The sequence below is a fragment of the Alligator mississippiensis genome, chromosome 3 (genome assembly GCF_030867095.1).
Source record: "Alligator mississippiensis isolate rAllMis1 chromosome 3, rAllMis1, whole genome shotgun sequence".
Taxonomy (NCBI): domain Eukaryota; kingdom Metazoa; phylum Chordata; order Crocodylia; family Alligatoridae; genus Alligator; species Alligator mississippiensis.
In genome coordinates, this window is record NC_081826.1 from 123,792,056 (window position 1) to 123,813,090 (window position 21,035).

The 21,035-nt window shown below is 44.1% G+C and overlaps 1 long non-coding RNA gene across 1 annotated transcript; it reads left to right on the forward strand.

Annotated features, from left to right (window-relative positions):
- Window positions 1–14,223: 14,223 nt before the first annotated feature.
- On the forward strand, window positions 14,224–20,261 carry LOC109283876 (uncharacterized). Its single transcript, XR_002091184.2, has 2 exons — window positions 14,224–14,437; window positions 18,514–20,261. It is a non-coding gene; the product is annotated as an uncharacterized LOC109283876 (long non-coding RNA).
- The last annotated feature ends 774 nt before the right edge of the window (window positions 20,262–21,035 follow it).

A 21,035-nucleotide genomic window follows, 5' to 3' on the forward strand; every position in this document is an offset into this window, starting at 1 on the left:
CCTAGCCCAAGAGTGTGATCTGTCACCTAGAGCCCCACTGGCACTGGGGATGCCACATATGACAACGCAACTCTCATTGGCATTGTTATAAAGCATATGCTATCAGGCCATACCATAACTCTTATGTTGTTTTAGAGGGAAAGCACCATGGCTGCCTTGGAAAACAGGCTATTGTTACTTCACACTTCCTTTGCTGAAGAGCCTCACCTGGACTTTCCCATTTTCCTATTGATGCCCATACTTCCTTTTCTTCCCTCATTGCATTCTGCTCTGGAGCAGAGGCTACTGACACCATCCATCTAACAGCAGGATATTCTGGTGCCGAATGTGCCACCACCTGAAAGAGCTTCCATTTCATAGGGCTTTGATGGTGTAGGTGGCTCTTCTGAGAGCCAAAACAAATGTTTACCATTAATCCAGCATCTGACTGCTTATGTGGTTCCCAGGTACTAGCTTTCACGTGCTAAATAAAGCAAGTGTAGCAATAAAAGGGACTGACTGTTTCTCCCCCCATCAGATGCCATTTTCACTTCAAATTTGTATATTAATACTGAATGTCCTCTGTCCCTTTGAAAACTACAGAGTCATTATTTCATAGAATCATAGAAGTAGGGTCGGAAGGGACCTTGTAGATCTTCAAGTCCGACCCCCTGCCTGGGCAGGAGAGAAGCTGGGCTCAAGTGACCCCAGCCATGTAGGCATCGAGCCGCTTCTTAAAGACCCCCAGGGTAGGAGCCAGCACCACTTCCCTTGGAAGTTGGTTCCAGATCCTAGCCGCCCTAACTGTGAAGTAGTTCCTACGGATGTCTAATCTGAACCTACTCTCCAACAACTTGTGGCCGTTATTTCTTGTTATCCCGGGGGGTGCTGGGGGAAACAAGGTCTCCTCCAAACCCTTCTGGTCCCCCCTAGTGAGTTTATAGATGGTCACAAGGTCCCCCCTCAGCCTTCTCTTGTGAAGGCTGAACAGGTTCAGGTCCCGTAGCCTCTCATTGTAGGGTCTGCCCTGCTGTCCCCAGATCATGCGGGTGGCCCTCCTCTGGACCCTCTCAATGTTGTCCACATCCCTCTTGAAGTGGGGCACCCAGAACTGGACACAGTACTCCAGCTGTGGCCTGACCAGTGTCGCGTAGAGGGGGAGGATCACCTCCTTGTCCCTACTTGAGATGCACCTGTGGATGCACGATAGGGTCCAGTTAGCCCTGCCGACGGTGACCTCGCACTGTCGGCCCATGTTCATCTTGGAGTCAATGATGACTCCAAGATCCCTTTCTGCCTCCGTGCTCTCAAGAAGGGAGTTTCCCATCTTATAAGTGTGTTGCCGGTTACTACTGCCCAAGTGCACCACCCTGCACTTGTCCATATTGAAACGCATCCTGTTTTTGTTAGCCCACCCTTGCAACCTATCCAGGTCTTGCTGCAGTCTTTCCCTCCCTGCTAGCGTGCCCACCTTGCCCCAGATTTTGGTATCATCAGTGAATTTGAACAGGTTGCTTTTCACCCCATCGTCCAAATCGCTGATAAAGAAATTGAACAGCGCGGGCCCAAGGACCGAGCCCTGGGGGACTCCGCTGCTTACTTCTCCCCAGGTCGAATATGACCCGTCCACCACCACCCTCTGAGTATGACCCTTCAGCCAGTTAGCAATCCATCTAACCACATAGGCATCAATGCCACAGTCGCCTAGTTTTTTAATGAGGATGGGGTGAGAGACAGTGTCAAAGGCCTTGCTGAAGTCCAGAAAGACTACAGCCACGGCGACAACTGCATCCAATGCTTTTGTGACCTGATCGTAAAAGGCAATCAGGTTGGTCTGACATGACCTGCCCCTAATGAAACCATGCTGATTGCCCCTCAGCATCACCCCTGATGCCAGCCCATCACAGATGTGCTCCTTGATGATCTTCTCAGAGAGTTTCCCCAGGATTGAGGTAAAACTGACAGGCCTATAGTTGCCCGGGTCCTCCCTCCTCCCTTTCTTAAAGATGGGGACCACATTGGCTATCTTCCAATCATCTGGCACCTGGCCTGAGCACCACGAGTGCTCGTAAAGCCGTGCCAAGGGCCCTGCAGTAACCCCTGCTAGCTCCCTCAACACCCTGAGGTGGAGAGCATCTGGACCTGCTGACTTGAACACATCCAGCCCCTCCAGAACCACTCTAACCCGGTCCTCCTCCACCTTAGGTCTGGAGGCGTTCCCCTCGAGTCCGTCTTGAATCACGGTGGGGGAGTTCCGGTCCCTGCCCAAGAAAATGGAGGTGAAGAATTTGTTAAAGATGTCTGCCTTCTCTTCTGGCGCAACCACCAGATTGCCCAGCGTTTTTTACAGGGGCCCCACATTTCCCGGCACCTTCTTCATCCTCCCTATATATTTGAAAAAGGACTTTTTATTATCCTTGATCTTGGACGCTAGTCCTAGCTCTATGTCCACCTTAGCTTTCCTAACAGCCCCCCTAAAGGCCCGAGCAGTGGAGGTATACTCTTCTTTGGAGATAGTCCCCCCCTTCCACCGGGTGTACGCCATCTTTTTGGCAACCAGGCATTCCTGGACTTCCTTGGTGAGCCAGGAAGGCTTTTGGGCACTCTTGCCCCCCTTGCTTCTTGTTGGGATCATCACCTCTTGGGCCCTGAGTATTGTCTCCTTAAGAAATGACCACTCATCTTGGGCACTGAGTTCCCCTGCCCTCGAGAACCCCAGTGCCTCTCCCACCAATCTTCTCAACTCGTTGAAGTTGGCCCTCTTGAAGTCTAGGGCTACCGCTTTGCTGTAGGCCCTTGACACCCTGCACTGGATGATGAATTCCAGCAAGCGATGATCACTATCATCCAGGTGGTCAAGGACCTGGAGCCCCCTTACCAGATCATCACCTGTGGCCAGGACCAGGTCCAGCAGGGCATTTCCTCTGGTGGGACTGTACACTTCCTGGGTTAAGTGGAGGTCCTGTATCTCGGCCAGGAACCTCCTAGAACGGTCCAACCTGGCTGACTGCTCCTCCCAGCAGATGTCCGGGTAATTTAGATCACCCATGACAACTACATCCCTTGCCTTAAGTGCCTCTGCAAGCTGGCCCAAAAATTCCCGGTCCAGCTCCTCCCTTTGGTTTAATCTCCTTCTCCACGCTTTATTACTCTGGAGGTCATCAGCCAGAAAAAATATGAGGTGTATTTGGCAAGGAAGGAAAAGTAATGGGAAATGGCTCATACATAAATAGTTATCTCTGCTACTGATGATCCAGATAACGCTCTGCAAATACTTACGTCAGTGCATAATTCTGACCTCAAAAAGGCACTTTTTGAATGCCTAAAGATAAGCATCTGCATATGTGTTTGCTGGATCAGGATCTACATTGCTACACCAATCCTATGATGTCAGTAACATTTCTCCCCATTTCCAGTCCCTGAAATGGAAACAGCAGTGGCTGTGAAATGGTTTTTATTTCAGGCTGAGAAACAATGCACAGAACTTTCATGGGCTCTTTCAACTTGATTTATTGAAGTTATGCCCCCAGCTATTTCCCATGCTGAAAGTCAGGAAGATGAGGCAACAGAAAGAGTAAAGAATTTTTTTTTTGAAAAGCAAACTGATGTGATTGGTAGAAAAAAGTTCAGGCTTCAATCAGTTAGCTAGAGATACCATTGTGGCAGCCAGATAAAAATCAAAGCTGAACCAATTTACCCATTAATAGGGGTATAGTGGAAGATGAAGAAGCTGTCAGTAGCTCTCTGGCTACAACATAGATTTCCTATTGTTTTACAGAGAACAGATAAATTACTACCCAGGTTTTACTGCTGAGTTTTATGAACAGAAAAAATACCTTTGCCATGAAGTTTGTATTTATTCTCATAGCTTCAGCTGCTCCCTAAGAAACAGGAAAGGAACATGAAATCCAAGGTCATCCCAGATTTTCAGGAAGTCTGGATCTAGATCCAGAATGTGCGATTCTTTTCCACCCTAATTTTGTTTATAACCATAACTGCAGCTCCATGGGAAAAGAAATACTGATCGATTTAAAAACACATATGTACATTTTAGGCAACATGAATAAAACAAGTCAAAGGACTTTTAGCCACTGCATTAGGCCCAAGTGAAGCGTCTTTCTTGTGACTGTGGAACATGATGTGGAACACCAGAACATACTACTAAAGTGCCAGGCTGCTCTTGAAAATCAGCACCTCATTATCTCCAAGAACCATGTTATCCTGCTCATATATATATCTGCCACAAAGCTTTCTGTAATTTGGCAGATTTACCTTGATTGCAACACCCCATGGCTGGCTGCCAGTAGCAACATGGGTGTCAACTGCAAACCTAGACATTATTTGTACAGGTAGTTCTTCCACTGGATTCAAGTATAAACTTCTAGTTTTGTGACTGCAGAACTATACTACCTTGCCAGAACACTACCCTTGCTAGCAAAAGACTGACAGTGGGGGTATCCATCTACACACAGTTCAAGAACATGTTTGAGATTAGATATTCTCTGTATATATCTTTATCAATCTGTAAACCGCTTTGATTGTAAAACTAGTTTGCCTTCACCATCTCCTTCTTATCTCCTTCCTGGTATGAAATGCCAAGTGGTGATGACACAGGACTAACAGTGGAGTGTCATTAAGCTGGATAAGATTCTATTCAAATGGAAGCATTCATAAAAAAAGAATTTCACCCCGCCAAGAAACAAGTCTACCCAGGTAGGCTTATAACTAAACAAAGGTTAAGTAAAGAACTTTAAACACCTGATTGGGGGAGGGGGGGCGTCACACAACAGAGGGGACCACAACTTTATAAGAGGATTCTCTCACTAATCATTTTAGTGTGAGAAAGGACAAAAGAAGCAGAAAGTATGACTGTATGGGATAAGAAGATGGGAGATTTTGGAGGAGCTAGAGCAGCTGAAGCCAACCTTTTTGTCAGGTGTGCCACAAAGTAAGCCCCACGCACCCTCCCCCCACACCCCTAAGTGCCACTCTGATCCACTTCCCCTGCCTAAACTAGCAGTCTGTACTCTGCTTTCAGTCCTAATCTGTTGTTCTGCTTTCTGCTTCTTACCTCTGCTCCTTTTCCCATCTGCTGCTCTGCTTTCTGTCCTCTCTGCCACTGTGCTGCCCGCCCCCTCCCTGGTAAGCTGTGTGTCTGTGATAGGGGCAATGCCCAGAGGGAAAACTTACCCCAAAAGAAAGAGCCAGTGGGACGCGGACAAAAACTGGAAGCCTGGCGGGAGCGAAACGGAGGCAGAGGAAAACGCCGCAGCAATAAGAGAGAAAAAAAAAAGAACAACGGGTCCAGGAAGAGCCAGGATCAGCTCTAGCCCTGGCATGGACCTACTTTATGGTGGCATGCCAGCACCAATCCACCACCCAGCCCCTTAAGGCAGAGATAAAAGCTCCACCAGGAGCAGAGCCAGGAGGACCAGAAGTGAGGCTTCCAGTGGGGCCAGAAGAGTCAGTAGGAGGAGAGAGCTCCAGAGAGGAGCATTGGTAGCTGCCCCAGGAGGGGGCATCTGGAGAAGAGACAAGGCTGCGGCTAAGGTACCTACCTAAAGCTGAGTCATGGATCCCGGACGCCTCCAGATATGACTGGTCTGCCAGGGACCCTGCAAATGGGAAGAAAGAGCCGGGAGTCCTAACCACAGTAGCGACATAACTGAGAAGCAGAGACGTCCCTGGAAACAAGGTAACCCAGGGATAGCAAGGACCATAAGTCAATTTCTACTACAACCTGGAGCTCAGGCCAAGTGAGGTCCACATCCTCTTCTTTTAAGGTCAAAAGGCTAAGATAAAAATGACCACCGTGGCTCACCTTAGAGGTGAGCAGAAGATAACAACTTAAGGTTGGCGTAAGGAGAGGTGTAGGGGAGGTGAAGCCCCAAATCGGGAAACTGGACAAGAAAAATTAAGGAGGGTCCCAGAGAAGGCAAGACATAACAACTTACTCCCGATAAACTTATTTTTCCATCAAAGACATGGCTGGAGAGAACCCCCCGAATGCCTTCCAAGACAAATACTTTAACACCAAGCTATCCAGATCCCAACAAGATGGTAAGACCTGAGAGGTCCATAAGAGCTAGGCATACTAGCAAACACCATGGGACCTTACAGTGTCACACACATAGGCTGCGTGTGCCACTTTGGTCACACGTGCTGCAGGTTGACCCCTGATCTAGAGAACTCTTGTTAAGAAAACTGAGAGATGAAAAGGTGTGTGTATAGTTTTGTCCAGTTATGTGATATGTGCATGCCTTGTGATGGTTAAAATAGAGTAGTTGTTTCTTGGAACTTCTGCAAAATCTTTGTTTAGTTTTTTAAGTATTGTAGGCTGGTGGGGGAGGTAAACTGTAAACTAGAGTTTCTACATGGTTAAAGACCTGGAAAAGGGCATGTAGTGAAGGTGATTTAGGGTACCTGCTCTGGTCCTGTGAACCTAAGCTAGCTAGACTGGAAGGTTCCACTTTCATGAAAGGATGACATAGTCTATGCACAGAAAGTATATCAAAGAAAAAGATGGTGCTCAACCTATTCAGGCTCAAGAAATCTTTAAAGCATTCTGTTCAAGCAAATGCAACATCAGCAGTTTAAATGGAGCTGCAACTACAGCTCCAACCAGAACCTTTGAAGAAGGAACTCTGGCTCCCCTTGGGGGCTACATCACAATTGCTGGCCCTCTGAAAATGCGGTCTGCATTCTGTCAACTCCCTCCAAAATGATTTCCTCTCCTTTTTTCACTATTGTGTCCAAGGCACCAGGGTTCTCAGCCCCACAGTAGTTTGTGTCTACTTGTTTTCCAGCAGGAAATGAGCATGGGGCAGGGGATGAAATGATAACTGACTGACCACAGGCACCTTTTACAGTGTTCTGGGTAGGGAGATGCTCATGATAAGATAAGCAAGCTCTAGGCTTTTCTCTGCACTGAGATATGAAAATCACCTCTGGAGCTAGCCCAGAATTTTCCAGTGGAATATCCTTCTGTCAGAAAATATTGATTTGTTCAAATTGAAAGGTGTAAGAGAGATGTGTACATTCTGGTGAATTTCCATTTAAAACAGATGTGATATCTGACATCAGACATCTCCAAAGATGTGAAGCATTTCAATAGCGTCAAAATATTCTGCTGCCACATTTTTGAAACAGAATGTTTAGAATTTTTACTTTAAAAGGGTTTTTTTTTGGTTGAAATCTTTTATAGCATAAACATTTTAAATATCATAACCGGAGCAAAAAGTTTTGATTGTATGGAAATGAAACATTTTGATCGGCTGTCATTTCATAGGATATTTATTTGATTTGGTTAGGGAAAAAACAGATTTGTGGAATGTAGGCAACCACGTCCAGAATCATTCACTGGTCTTCTCTGGTTAACACCCGGTCTGTGTGCCATCTTGCTTTAGCCAATAGATGGCAGTATTAACCTGCTACAAGTCACCATGAGTCCATGAAATTATTTTTTTCTCTCGATACCTGACTTGAGAATTGTGAAAGGGAGTCACCACTTCACAAATTCTCATAAGGAAGTAGGAAGCTTTTAGCAGCACAATAACTTCAGCATAGCTGTAGTGTCTCCCACCCAGACTTCTAAGGACTTCCTAATTCAGAAAGAGATGTTTCATCTGATGTAATATGTATTTCTTTCTCATCCAAGCAAATACAAGAATGAAGCTGTATTAACACTTTGTTAACCCTCCACACTTTCCCCAAAGCCTTGTTTTCCACCACCTCTCCAGTGCACAACACTCTCTGCAAGTCAATACATGAGAAAGGTAAGATGAAATGTTCCATGAAGTGAAGCGTTTTAAGCAGCTGTTCAGTTAACAACTTAAACATTATCACACTTCAATGAAGCACAACCTTGCAAATTCAGTATACTTAAAAGAGGGATCTTGAAATTGCCTGCACCTGAACTATCAGGTCTTTTCATAGTATCAGCCACATTCTGGTAGTTGACTGTCTTGAAGATCTTCTCTCCCACTCAACATTTCATGAGCCCCCCTCCATCCACACTGGCATGTGCCAGTATCCTGATGACCAGGATAGTTATTTCTTATATGTAATGAAGTTTCAGAATGGTTAATGTATTTTTTGGCTTCGTGTACATGTTGCTTAGAAGCCATAAATCAATGGGAAGAAATATGAGATCAACTAGTTCTCTCAAATCCACCTGGTAATGTGACTGAGACAAGCAGAAGTTCAAGGCACAGAATGGAAACCCATCACTGTTTTCCAGGACTGAACAAATCTACAAGAGACACACTGTCACTCCTTTCAAGCTGAAATGTTTTAAATATCTCCACAAGTACTCAGTTTGCTCTTTTCACATAACAAAGCAGATGTTATACGAGTCACAGAAGATATCACTGTATGCATTTCCATCTCTTTAAAAGTCCTTGTGGCGCGTTGTTCTTCCTGAGCCCTAGCCTCTTTCTCCCCTCTCTGTCATAGTAACACAAATTACCAATATGCAGTATCACTGCATACATACTGAAGTGCAACAGCACAATAGGGTCCCCAAGGAAACTTTAGACATATTCCAGTGAGGTATTAATCTTGATTATCAGAGCCTCAGATACATGCTATTATGCTATTAATTATCTTAAATATCAGCAATAAACACAACATTCAGCTTTTTCTTGCTAACACAGCTTGTAAATGTCTCCCTCTGCCCAGGGTGTCCTCGCCAAATTCCAACACACAGCGAATTTGGGCGAGTGTTACCTGAACACTTCGAAAAAATCAGGGGTGTTCTGAGTTCTAGCCATTCAGTGGAGAAATTGCAGGTGGGTTCAGATAGTCCTTTTAATTCCCTCTCCTTTTTCCTTTTGCACAGCATCTCCTAAATCCTGTCATCCCTTAGCACAGCCATGATCAAGCAACAAAAGACAGTCTCCCTGCTTACAGAGCCAAGCCCTTTTTTTCAATCAGTCCTCAGCCCAAAGCTCCCCATGCTTTTTCAGAGGGCAAGCTTCTCCTCTGCCCCTTTCTCCTCCCTGCTTCTGTTTCTTGTCTTTTACACAAAAACACACATGTCCGCAAAACACGAGTCACCTGAAACCCTTCTGACTTTGCCTGTGCCTTTAATTTTGGGACGTGACATGTAGCTGATCTTGGAGGGTGGCTGGTATTGTTCCAGCAATCTAGTTCCATAAAGGAGCTCACCTCTATCCAGCAGGTTTTCCTTGGCCCCCAGCCCTCTCTGTTTAAATGAGGCTTAACCATTTGCAATTTAATTTCAGTGCATTAGGGCCTGATCCAACATTCATTGAATTGATAATTGGAATCCCCACACTAGCGTCAGAAGGGCTTGGGAAAAGGAGCAATAACAGCTCCGATTCAACCATTAGTTGTTGCTGTCTCCTATTAACAGCTGCTGTAAACTACTCCAGAGTGGCTGTACTTCAGGGCAGATGAAACAATCCCTGTATGTCCACTCCTTTCTACACAGGGTTGTCATGACACTTATTTAGCTAGATACAAGATGAGGCAGGTTAGGCCCAAAATACTGGCAGTTGTGGATAACAGTTTCACAGAAGAGGCAGAGAGGCTTATTCAAACTTCCCTGGCCTCTAGTCTGCCTCCCTTAACCAAATAAAAAAAAACTGAACAATGATTCACAGTTCAGATCAGCATTGAGTATATTGATGAAAAAGATGGTTTAAAAGAAAGGGGGAAGGAGGGAAGAGAGGAGGGAGATTAATAAGAAAATTAGGCTTGTACCCTTTTCCCTTAGTTATTGGGGGGGAGGTTATCTTATAATCAGGGTCATCTTTTATTTGAGTAAATATGTTACTTTGGAGCCAGCTCAGCCCTGATGTTGCTGAAGGATGCATTAGGCCAGTCTACACTGCTTCCCTGGTGCTGCTGAGTGTCCTGCCATGAAACACAAGCCCACCTACCCTCTCCTGCTCCACTCAAATGAGGCAGCAAATCCATCATGGGGTGCCGCTCCTCCACCACTGTCCAGCACACTGGAGATGGAAAACTTGGGAGTGGTGGCAGAGGAAGACACCGAGACAGCTTTACTGCCTCCTTTCTGGACTTGGCATAGGGTTTACTTCTCAGAAGTGCCCTCAAGAGCCTCCATGAATATGGTATAACCAGACCCAGAGAACTCTAACCCCCCTGTGAAAGGATACGTTTCCAATCTCTTCCCTCTAAATGTTGATTAGCATTAGAGCTCAATCATTTTAATTCAAATGGACTACACTATAAAGTATTGTTCCTTTAATTGTCCAACTGTCTTTCATTCTCCTGCCCCTTGCAAGCATCATTACACAGACTTAACAATCACGATGGAGTCTTCCAAAACTTTCTATGTCTCCATGTCACACATGTCTAAAACAGTTAAATTCTGGGCCAGTTTTCTACATCCTAATGTTGCAGAGAAGGGCACGGTCTCTATTCTGACACAGACAGCTCACTTCTAAATAATTCTGTGCAATGTTTTCACCACAAGTATTATAGCATTGCACTTTGATCTAGTGCATGAGAATCCAGAAGTATTCTAGCCATGTCAAGAGCAATGCAAAAAGTGAACTGCCTCATTTTTAAATATCTAGCTTGTTTTTCATCATTTATTTAAGTTACTAACAGCACCATGATTAATAAATAACACCTCATTCTTATACACTGTTAATTCATTTTAAACCTCAAAAGAGGTTCCATTTTACTGAAAGGGAAACAGAGGCATGGCTCACTCAACAGGCCAGCAACTGAGATGAGATCAGATCTCCAGGCTCCTGAGTCTTGTTCCAGTGCTCCAATCAGTTTCACCTTAATATTAACCTATTTTTGGAGCCATAGTTGAATGATGCTCTAGAAGAGAGGCTGGATACCGTAATAGCTGTATGGAGCAATTGGGAAGGCTGAAATGTTAGGCACAGCACGTAGCTGGGCTGCCCCAAGAGCAAGAACCAGTTTGTGACTCAGAGCCCCAATCCAGTTCTTCCTTCCTCCAGGGGAAAGTGATTGTGCTAGCTGTTCTGCTGGTACAGATTACCTCCCTGTCTCAACTGGCTCCAGGGCACAGGCTGTCGAAGGCTAGAAGGAGAACAGTAGCCACTGCTCTCACCACCAAGCAGACTCCAGCAATGTAGCGAGGCCATGAGGGAGGCTACTTAAGAGGCAGGATAACATTACCACACCCTTTGCTTGTGTCCTGAGCTTGCAGCGTGAGGCCTCAGAACAAAGCCTGTACAGTTGGAATTACATGCCAGCAAACGCCATTTCTTACCCAATCGCTGCTGGAAAGGGCTGCACTAGGTGTACTATTTAACTAGGCAAGGTGTGGCTTTCATCCATTATATTCAGTCACTGAGATAAGTTGCCCTGAATCAGATCCTTGGCATAGCTCCCACTGATTAAACTGCTTAGCATTTTCTGGCTGACAAAGCTCTTCCATCTATGCAAAATGGATACAAACTGCTATCATTCTGTTCTGGTACAATTTCACATCACTTCAGTCAATACCTGCCCTACACCAGGTAATAAATGAGGTTTATACCCAGAAGTTGCACCACTCTAATTGAAATAGGTTCAAAAACCCAGCTAGCTTGAACCAGCACAAATCCAGGTCAACACAATTCTGTGGGTTTACAGCTAGCTTATAGTTGTTTAACTTCCCCAGAGTAGTTGTCAAACAACAAACGTGTCTACACAGAGGGTTTGTGCGATTCAGCCAGGTAATTTTTTTTAAATCAATTTTAATTAAGCCAGAACATCTGAAGCGTAAGCAGTCTAGGGCAAGGACAGTACTTTATTCTGTGCTTGTACCCCACCCGCATCCATGACAAGACCTGTAGCACTCTACAAATAAGCAACTTTTAGGCATTGCCTATGTAAAAGCAGCTTAGAACATAGCAATGATTCTTGTATAACATTTTGCATCTAGTCTCTTTCCTTACCATTTAAGCCTGTGGGTGAGATCTTATTTAAAATTGGGTTTAAAGCTGAAATGTACTTTCTTCTCAACTCATAGCTCTAACTGGAGCAAAACTATAACTGCCTGAATAACTTAGTTTTCCTGAAATGTCAATAGGCAAGATTGCTAGCTTCATCCGGGAAGTGGGACACTGCAACAGCAGTGGGGGGGGTTTCTACTTAAAATAATAATAAAAGAGGTGTTATTCTCTCTGGCATCAACCATAAATCAGCTTTCTTTAAAGAAAATACACAACAACAAGAGAAAAGGTTTTTTTCAAGAATCTGCTTGAGAAGAGAACTTTTGAATTTCATCTTTGTAGACAAAAGGACCATTCAGATTTCACAGGAATGAAGATGAGGTCGGGACTACTGAAGAACAGGACTACCGGGGTAGACTGGCTCCTGGCAACAGAGAAAAACAGGAAAAATGGTCACATAATCAACATGGTGGGAAAGGAGGTCAACACATAAATACACTCACAAGAGATACAATTCTTTCCTCTAAATTTGCTAGGTTGGTGATGTCAGCATCAAACTCTGTAAATATGCACCTTTTAGAGAAGTGTCAAACACTTGACAAGGCCTCAGGAGAGGTCCATGATCCATGGAAATACTGTCAGTGTCACTGCACCAGTTATGTGAACAGCAGCAAAAAAGCCTTATTTCTGTACTGCAAGAGCTACTGCTTCCCATGATACTGGCAGCACCAGAGAGAATCCACTTCTGTGGGGGCATCAGTCTGTCTCCACAAGGACCTTGTGGATTTTTGGTTTTTTTCAGTAATGCAGAACATGCCTATTGATCACCCTATCCACAGGTATAGAATAATACAAGGGAGCAAGGTAGGCTTTTGGTCAACTACAACTGCTACCTGCTCCCAAAGGAGCAGCGTGAAAGGTAGGGGGCTCCTATGCAGACAGAAGCGGTTGGAACCCAGGGTTATCACCTGAGTGCAACTTGGATAGTGGAGAAGAGGAAGAAATCTGTATAGGATTGGGGCATTCAACTCCCCCCCCCCCCTCCCCTTTTGAGGGCAAGGGGGACACCGGGAAGCAGGCTATGACACAATCTTAGCCTTACTCCTGGGTCTGTTCCTCTCTGCTACCCTATACACAGATATAGCAAATATCATGCCCAGCCCAGGATATAAACCTGAGAAAAGTTTCAGGAGGTACATTACCAGGAGCAGCTAATAGACAGCAGAATTGCAGAAGAAAGCATACATTGATTAATGGAACCAAAACCATTAAAAGCACAGTGGGTCATTAACACCTTGCATGCATTATGCATTACTTAAACACACGTCACAAAATGGCACCAAAAATCACTGTTTCACTAGGTTAGTTGCGTCTGAAAATACACATTGACATCTTTTTATCATGGTAGATTTTGATTTATCGTGATCAATTAGACCACCTCCGACATGTTTTATTTTTAGTGTGGCCAATTGTTCCAGCAGGATTGTTTTTATTGTGAACGTTTTGTAACATGTATTCGCACACAAAGAGTTTACAAGGAATCAGTTAAATAATGAGCCTTGAAGTCAGTTGTCTCCCTCGCTGCTGCCTAAATAGAAATGCTCTGGCCACTGCTAGGCAGTTGATTTTAAACTTTAGGTGGACCAGGGATCAAAGGTGGGTGTAACTGCACCGCTGCACACCTCCTTAGATCTGCCCCTTGATATATACTTGCTTTGGGGCTAAATGCTGACTGAGATAGACCTTGGAAATATAAGCAAAGAGTGATTCCTACTGTACTTGGAGAAATTGGACTTTGTATCTTCTTTGTAAATAAACAGGTTTGTATCAAAGAAGCACTCAACTCTCACTGTCACTCTCTCCTGCTAACAGAAACATCTTGCACCTAACCCCTTGGTTCAAACCGCTGTCACCAATAGCAAGAGGCCTCCTCTACTTCCTTACATCAGGGTAAGAGAATGGGGGTTTAACTGCAGGAAGTCTGAGTGGAGGCAAAGAAAGGGTGGTACTAACTAGATAACGATGCAGGTTTCCTCCTTTCGTTTTCTGAACTCCCTGAATTTTCAGTTAGATAAACCTATGGCAAGGGTAGGTATGAACAGGGCAGTTAAAGGGCTTGTTGGGTCAGCAATAGAAGAACACGTTCCCTCTGTAACTGCAAGCAAGTACATTTGTAATGCCCAAGTTCTGTGGTTTGCAAAATGTTTCTGATAAAGTTGGCCACTTGTCTTGTTTCAGGAGTGAGATGAGGTACAGCTCATCGTATGCAAATTGGTGAAATGTGAGCGTCATTAATGAAGTAGAGTAACCCTCATCAATTTGGCCTTCAGTGGTGTGTCAAGAAGGTAACCTGAACAGTGAAGAAGAAACTAGCAGAAAAAGGGTGGGGAAATGCAAGATTAAACACAGAAGGGTGGAGCCATCAGAACTTAAACAGCAGTAGCACTTCCTACTCTGCTAGGCCACAGTCTTCTGCTGACTTGTCTTCCCCATATTTTACATTCAAAACTGAAGTTCTGTTTTTTTCTGGAAGCCGCCCTGGACAGCAGGTAGGTATATGATTTCACAGTTACTAACAGCAGCACTATGGGACTAACCTGGGAATGGAGGCCATTTTCATTTAAAACTGGGAAGAGGGGGGCTGAGGGCTGATGTCTCCATGGTGTAAAACAGAAATAATTCCATTGGTACTTATGGAATTTCACCTGTTAACACTTAAAGAATGAATTAAAGAAGAATCAGGCCTTTTATTTTTAAAATGAACTGATGGTTAAGTAAGACCTAACAATCAGCTGAAAGAGAAGTTTGCTTTGTTAGGTATTCAATAGTATGCCCCTTGAAAGAAGACTGAGAGAGCAGCTAATAGATTTCTCTGGATTCCCCAGGCAGAAAAAAAAAGACAGAAATACCAGATCTTAAGGTTAAAAAATAAGCAGGGGGAAACCCCTTCCCCTAAAGCTTTTAAAACCTCTCCACAATCTCACATAGGATTCAGCATCCCCTAAAGCTGTACTTAGCATCCACAATATCTTCACACTGCAGGGAGCCACAAACAGACTTTAAAAAAAAAAAAAAAGAAGTGGGGGGGGGGGGAATAGAGGGAGCAGCACCAAGCCTGGGAAATCTTTCTATGTGGACAAATTGGTCTTAGAGCAATCTTATAAGAGTAGAAGCACTGCTACTTCCCATCACCAGGCCACCATTCATTTGAGAAGGGCCTGAATGAGAGCGTCATCCAGAGCACTCTGAATTGTGGGCACTGGCAATCTGTATAAAGTTCTAAGACTGCAGGTGCATCTGTAACATTCAAGGTGTAATTCCTTTCCCTGTTGTGCCAGGAAACAACTGCCCAAGATCAAAGCTTGACAGTCATAGTCAAAACACACCACACCGTGCTGGCCCAACATGGCAAAGCAGCCAAGGTTTAGTTTACTTGAGAAGTTTTCCTCATTAAAGATGATGCCAAGGGATTTGCTAGTTCAGCTCATCTGAATTGGTTGTGGGTCTCTGAATGCAAAATATGCACTTTCCCCTCTTAATTATAGCCTTTAGATTGCATGATTTACATTGCTCTTGTCATTGTTGGTAAGAGGATGGTGTTGCATAATAGCATGTAACACGATACAGCTGCAGAAGGGGTTGCTCCGCCAGCGCCAGCATGAGTCCAAATAGAAAACAGCTTTTCTGTTAACCAACAGCTGAACAGCAGCAGGGAAGTCTCACCCGTCCCCCTGCCATGGGTAAAGTGAGGGAAGGCCAGTAGGCCGTCTCATGCCCCATTTGTGTGCAGCTAATTACGGCCACCAGAATCTTGGCAAGCCTCTATAAAACATTTGCTGGTGGTCTCCAACTAAGCCAAGCACATTATTCTCAAAGCACTGCTCTGGACACGTGCGTTTCCTTTTTTTAAAGAGAAGAAAGGGACAAGTCCTCTTCACTCTGCCACCCTCCTCTCCCCCCCGCCTTCCCCATGACAGAAAATCCTCTGGCTTCAATGAGCTGTTGTTTTTTCTTTTTTTAGGGTGAAGAGGACAGGGTTAGGCCAAATGAGATTAAACTTTGACTTTACATCTGCCTTCAAAGGCCTCTGTGAGGGCACAAAGCTAGAGCCTTGGGCCAAATTCTACTTTGATTTACACCAAGGTCAATACACTCATACCAGCATGAGGCCCTGCCTTCCCCATATATTTGTACCATTTTTGTTAAAACAGGACAAAGCTCTATGTGGACACTCATATTTCAAGTTATGCATGGCTTATTTTAGTTAACTTTAAACCTGCTCCGAATCAGCTAAAGCTAAACCAAAACACTTGTCTACAAGGAGATTTGCATCACTTCGAGCATTTAGATAAACCAGTGCAACTTTCTCAAGACAAGGCTTTACGTTTGGTCGACATACAAGTAAACTAACTGTATTGGTTTATAAATCGTGCCTTCCATTAAAAAAAAAATCACACCTTCAAGGCAAACTTTGCGGATACGAAGCAGTTAGCTTGTGCCGTTGAATTTTTCAGGCACAAGCAAAACTAAGGCTGGTGCAACTTGTATGGGTAGAAAAGGCCGTAATAGTTTAAGATTGTTGTTTTCACTGGTCTAGCACAACTAAGAAAAAATGTGGGTTTATATTCCTGGCTTCCAAGTCTAGAATTAATTAATGAACCAGCAACTGAACATTCCCTCTTCTGTGCCAGAATGGCCTGGGGAATCTGAGTGACACCCCTTACACAGACCACCCAAAAAACAGTGGTGTTTTCATGCTTAATGAGATTGTACGTAGAAAGACTTAACCCATGTGGTTCCTATTTCAATAGGTGACACCAACCTGTAACGGCAGTTCAGAAAAAGATCCCTTTTATAGCATTGTATTCCACCATTCTGCATGCCCAACATTGATTCAAATGGCTTCTATAATGAGTTGATTATGCACTGTGGATTCCTTTCAAGCCAAATGCTGCCTGGATTAGATGACAGGAAAATTGATTAATCAGCATTTTCAGGCTTGTCTTAGACCTTGTCATTCTGATCTTAAAACATCTTTCCTTCCTGGTGATTCTTACACAGGCTTATACGTTTCTACACATCTGTAGCATTTCATTTTGGATCCAGTCTTTACAGAAATAGAATTTCCCCCACGCCCCTTCTAAAGGTGAAGCCAGCAAAACATGTGACTTTCTGCTGATGTGGGATTCTTCTTATCGTTTTCCCCCAAAATGTTTACAATAGTAAAAAGCTTGCTTTTGAGATTCAAAATTCCTATTTCTGGCTAGAAATCTTGTGACATCCCTTCAGTCCAGCTGGAAAGCTGAAAGCAACAAAAACACTAGGGGTGAAATTCTATGGCAGTTCAAGTCAATGGCAAAACTCTCACCGACTTTCAGCAAGGCCAGGATTTCTGCCTGAACTCTCCAAAATGTATAAACCTGGGCCTAACGTAGGTTTTATACATAAACATCTGAATTTGTTCTTTCTGGGAGGGGTAGAAGATAGTACATCAAAGAGCATGATATGCAATGAAAACAATACTATGCAAACTTTCCAAAATTTGATTAAGTTGCCCTGGTTCTGATTGGCATTAGAGTCAATAAAGAAGCGGTATCACTGAAGTCAAGATGTCAGAAGAATCTAAATGAAGTTAGAATCAGATCCATAGAATTTAGTTTCATAACTTTCAGATAAGAAGAGAAAAAAAGACCTCTTCAGTCCTTAACTATAATTCACCTTCCATTTTCCCTGTCAACATGTGACCTTTGTTCCCCACTGAGATGCTAGATTAATTGCCAGAGGAATGGACTAAGTTCACTACCGTCTTCCATGCTCTACCAATCATTAACTTTAAGTCTGCAGATGTCTCTAGTTCTCTTTCTTTTTCTATTGTTCTTCCACAAATCAGTCAGTATACCTTCAGGCCATTTCAAAGCTTTACTGTTTGGTGGGTGTTTCTGCGGAACCTGTTTGTGCAAGTGTTCTGGACAGTGTACCTTACCCACAGATAACAGCCTCAAACTCTTCAGCAATGAGCTGTGTGGGCTCTGCTTGGTAAAAGGCATAATCCCTTTAAGTCAACAACTGGGGCAGGCCACTGATAGCTTTCTGAGAATAGAGCAGGCATTAGTACATGTCTGGTAGTAAACTAGAAGCTGACACAATGTGAGTCAGCTAGTGCAATAAAGTGTTTCACAAATAGGTCTGTCTGAACTCTCTCCAAGATGCTGTGAATCTCAAAACGGTGGTTGGCAAGTCTATCGGGGCCAGCTGAGTGCTGATTGAGCTCAAGGTGCTGACTTTATTCCTTGGTCCACCCTTCTAAACCCCACAAAAAGGTTGTTAATATACATCAAACAGGCGGTTGCTGTACTGTGGTTGGTATGTGGATGCTAACTGATGGCAAGCTTGAGGGGGGAAAGGAAGAGATCTGTGCCATTGTGAGGAAGGAAAGAGGTCCTCAGTATCACAAAAGGGAAAAAAGATGGTTCTTCAGTACTTTCTACAAAAGATGTGCCTTGTGCTCTAAAAATGCTTGAAAACTCACGGGCTAGATGAATTTTTCACTGAATAATATATAACAATGGTCATAGATACACTTCACCATTAGAGGGCAGCAGTATTAAAGATACTCTCTTTCCAGTTAACAGGACGCCCCAATTGGCCAAAAAAAACCCCAGCATAAAAGGCTGAAGAAGAACAGAGGCTACTGAAAACAGAAAGAAAAAAAACGATTCCCCCAGAGAAAAGCTATTGTTATCTAAGCACCTACTCATAGACAATGCAGCCATGTATCATCATGTGGCAAGAATAAAAATGCTGTAATGTCTCATCTTTAGCAAGCCACCCACCACCCTCCCTATTGTCCTAGGGATACAAGGAAGAATTAGATCACTGGCAAACACCCTTGGATTAACAGCTAAATGAAGGCCCCAAGTGAATTATTCATTCCATAGCTCATTCTCTGCCTTGTGCAATGAAAACAGAAAGAAATACCCCGATACACACAAAGCTGGACCACTCGTTGCTGCAACTTTGTTTGTTTGGCAAGTAGCAAGGAAACTTGATGCCACCCCCCTGGATATACACTTTATCCGTCTCTGCAATTCAGTTCTGACAGCTTGGCTGCTAAAGATGTGTTATGTTCCGAATACCGTATAATAACAAACTGCCAAAAAGGTAAACCGTAGCATTTTCCCATGAAACAAGTGTAGACTAGTGCAGCTTCATCCTCTGCTGAATCATCCATACAGAAAGACAGAATTCTATACAGGAACTATACCAGTTGGGGGCAACATTTTTGGCAGGCGTGCCACAAAATGCCAGAGCAGAAACGAAAGGACAGTGGCTCTGTTCAAGTTTCTATCAGCAGCTTAAAACCACTTTGCCAACATTTGTAGGCATATTTGCAATACATAATGGAATATGAGGGATTTCAAGTGACAGGCACACCCAGAAAGATGTTTGAAGTTATGGGTTAAACCCAGAGGCTGTTCCCAGCTTGAGCCAGGAACAAAATGCGCACAGCTTGACTGGAGCGTCAGTGGATATGAGGCAGGGACCACATTCTGTTCCAATCAAGTGCTAGGACACAAGCGAGCCATAAAATGCGAGATACGTTCCCCGATTCCAGCCAGGGAGCATGATCAACCACAAAGCGATCAGCTCCTGGTCCTGCTTCTTCCAAAAACAAACAAACCCCGATCTGAAGTAACCACCAGAAACCCATACTGCAGGCTTATGCCAGCTACAAAGCAGAAAAGGCTAAGATGCTGTCTGCCAAGGACACCTTTACTTCCTTAGCCTGCCAGTGAAGGGGCCGTTCGGAGAGAGAAGTGAAGAATGGAGAAGAGCTGCCACCCTCCAGCACGCATCTGTATCAGTCATGACTGCTTAGGCTCTCTGCCTCAGGAATATGCACAAATTTGCCACAGCCCAAGTTTCCATCCCGCCACTATGCCTCAATACATTCCTATGTTCTAGTGGATGAAACATAAGCCTGCACTTGCGCCAGCATTTGGCGAAGGCTCACACTGATATCTACTTTACGATCACGCAGGACATGAGGCTAGAAGGGACTTCCTGGGTCAGAGTCCAGCCCTTGTTGTATTGCAGGCAACCACATCATATAATCCATTTCATAAGTTTATCATGCTCCACCCTAAAACTACCTGTGACGATCATCCTACTACCTTTATGGGAAGTCTGTTCCAAAACCTCACCCCTCCGATGACTAGAAACACTCTACTCATCTCCCGTATATATATTTGTGACCAACTTATGCCTGCTTGTTCTTGTGCCAATATTGTCACTGCTTTAACTAGCTCTTTTCCCTTTCTGGTTCCCAGAATACATGCAATATTTCCAATAAAGTCTCATGGGTGCTTTCTATTTCCTTTATGTAGAAATAAGGAACAAAAAGCAGCATAGAAATTTTATAGGGGCTATAGAAATTGCTCAGAAAATGTAAGAGAATTCTTACAAGAAGGGGCCAATTATGTGAAAAAAAGACCTGTCATTGCTCCATTTCCTCTGTAACCATTTTGAATAATGGCAAATTATTATGGATGCTGCTGCTGCACTTCCTTACCTAACCACCACCCCTCACACTTCCACAAACCTCTCTTGCTCCATAGATTATGTCCACTGTGATTTCAAGCCTTCGGGGACCTTGAATTCTCCTTGCTGAAGGATACAATTCTCTATCTTCCCATAAAAGGAGCAACTTTATGTCACCTTTGGATTCCAGGACCAGCACCATAACCATCATAGCTCAGAGTAGTCCCAGGCTAATTTATACTCCCTTGTAACTATAACTCATGAATGTTACCAGCAGCGCATAGTTCAGCCTAGGCCCCCGCCTATGTTCATCTTCCAGTACTTTGTTTGCCCCAATTTATACAAATAATTTGGGTTTGGGAGGATGAGTGAAGTAGGCCTACTTCATCAGCTTTACATCAAGGAATCCTCCTCCTACAAGGAGGTTACCCCGACAGGGAAACCCACCAATTTATGGGTCCTGAATGCCAGGGCAAGTTGGCGAAAAGGGAGAACAAAGAACCCTGACTCTGGGTCTCTGTTTTTGACCTGCTCTGGGAGACACCCAACATTAAGCACCACCAAAAATATTCCAAGTAGCAACAACCAATTCCAGATTCTCTCATC